The following is a 2,500-nucleotide window of genomic DNA, read 5'->3' as shown; positions in this document are numbered from 1 at the left end:
CCTCAGCATCACAGGTATCAGTCCTAATGACCTCAGCATCACAGGTATCAGTCCTAATGACCTCAGGTATCAGTCCTGATGACCTCAGCATCACAGGTATCAGTCCTAATGACCTCAGGTATCAGTCCTGATGACCTCAGCATCACAGGTATCAGTCCTAATGACCTCAGGTATCAGTCCTGATGACCTCAGCATCACAGGTATCAGTCCTGATGACCTCAGCATCACAAGAACTAGAGGAGAGCGACTAGGCAAGGTACCTGGCACGTATTGTGGAATGTTTTCGGTATCCCTGTATGATCAATGGTGCTCAATCAGTCTTTTATTTATCATTTTATGATGATTGAAGCTCAAAGGAAGTGGCTTTTCTAGAAATGTGTGTCGCTGTTTGCAAGGCTGCTTTCTTTGGATGATGTTTGACTCGACTGTAGCTGTAGGAAGGTTACAGAAATACTTCTGTAACAACATGTCTGACTGATCTTTGGCTCCATGTTTCTGAAGACTATCCCTCAGTCATTTCAGAGTAATTAAGTAAACTGTCAGAGGTGTGTGTGTGTGTGTGTGTGTGTGTGTGTGTGTGTGTGTGTGTGTGTGATTAGAAAATGTGAACTGCTGCCAAAACTGCAGCAGAGCTGGTTGGACACGCACGCACGTACGCATGCACACACACACACACACACACACACACACACACACACACACCGAGAGACACACACACACACACACACACACACACACACACACACACACACACACACACACACACACACACACCGAGAGACACACACACACACACACACACACACACCGAGAGACACACACACACCGAGAGACACACACACACACACCGAGAGACACACACACACACACACAGAGACAGACTAAGACACACTGACACACCGAGACACACACACACACACACACACACCGAGAGACACACACACACAGACAGAGACACACACACACAGAGACACACACACACACACACACACACACACACACACACACACACACACCGAGAGACACACACACACACACACACACACACACACACCGAGAGACACACACACACACACACACACACACACACACACACACACACACACACACACACACACACACACACACACACACACACACACACACACACACACACACACACACACACACACACACACACACACACACACACACACACACACACACACACACACACACACACACACAGGAGAAGAGGGAAGGGCCAAAGCAAACCGTTAAACAGCAAGTTTTAGTTTGGGAAAAATATCTATCAAACGTGAGTTTTTATTCCTGTCTCAGTATCTACATATTGCACACATCTTATACAGTATAAATATAGTGGAATATAGTTACTGTAATTAATATTATTATTAAGCAACATAAAACACTTTCAGCATCTCAGAACAAAAGCCAAAGACTTGTTCAGCTGACGTCCAATCAGAGAGTCTGTCCGTTTATTTCCTCCGGAGGCTTCCAACGGAAAACGTCCATGAAATAAACTCCAAGAACAAATGACATTCGGTCCCAGATTAAAGTCTTAAAGTCTCCGTTGGAACCTGCGTTAGTTGAAAGGATCAAACCTGTTTTTCTTGTTTCTGACGCAGCGGTACTCCGCTTTCTGCCGCAGCGGTACTCCGCTTTCTGCCGCAGCGGTACTCCGCTTTCTGCCGCAGCGGTACTCCGTGTTGCTGCCAGAAAATAAATCCTGGAGCTTCAGAGGAAACGTTTGGCTTCAGAAAAATAGAAATCCATTCTGTTATCTCCGTCTGAAGGTGAGCGTTTGAGTCCAGAGATGAGATGTTAAACCATGTCTGCAGGCAGAAAAACAATAAAAAAAGAAAAGATCCTGAAGTCGTCAAAAAGGCGACAAAAAGGCGGCAAAGAGGCGACAAAAAGGCGAAAAAGAGGCGGCAAAAAGGCGGCAAAAAGGCAGCAAAAAGGTAGCAAAAAGGCGACAAAAAGGCAGCAAAAAGGCGGAAAAAGGCGATAAAAAAGGCGACAAAAAGGCAACAAAGAGGCGGCAAAAAGGCGGCAAAAAGGCAGCAAAAAGGCGGCAAAAAGGTAGCAAAAAGTCGACAAAAAGGCAGCAAAAAGGCGGAAAAAGGCAGCAAAAAGGCAGCAAAAAGGCAACAAAAAGGCAGCATAAAAGGCAACAAAGAGGCGGCAAAAAGGCGGCAAAAAGGCGGCAAAAAGGCAGCAAAAAGGTAGCAAAAAGGCGACAAAAAGGCAGCAAAAAGGCGGAAAAAGGCGACAAAAAGGCAACAAAGAGGCGGCAAAAAGGCAACAAAGAGGCGGCAAAAAGGCGGCAAAAAGGCAGCAAAAAGGCGGCAAAAAGGTAGCAAAAAGTCGACAAAAAGGCAGCAAAAGGGCGACAAAAAGGCGACAAAAAGGCAACAAAGAGGCGGCAAAAAGGCAGCAAAAAGGCGACAAAAAGGCAACAAAAAGGGCAACACACGTTAAAAGCTTTTAGCTAAATCCA

The 2,500-nt window shown here is 45.9% G+C and overlaps 1 protein-coding gene across 1 annotated transcript in view; it reads right to left on the bottom strand.

The window, feature by feature from the left end:
- Positions 1-2,399: 2,399 nt before the first annotated feature.
- Positions 2,400-2,500, bottom strand: part of LOC144524805 (ALK and LTK ligand 2-like) — a 6,373-nt gene continuing 6,272 nt past the window's right edge. Inside the window, exon 6 of the mRNA XM_078261307.1 lies at positions 2,400-2,500. This exon is cut by the window's right edge and continues 613 nt beyond it. The gene's annotated coding sequence lies outside the window, so the exon portion shown is untranslated.

The sequence above is a fragment of the Sander vitreus genome, chromosome 10 (assembly GCF_031162955.1).
Source record: "Sander vitreus isolate 19-12246 chromosome 10, sanVit1, whole genome shotgun sequence".
NCBI classification, from domain to species: Eukaryota; Metazoa; Chordata; class Actinopteri; order Perciformes; family Percidae; genus Sander; species Sander vitreus.
The sequence above is the reverse complement of the archived record's forward strand: the minus strand, read 5'-3'. Positions and strand labels throughout refer to the sequence as shown.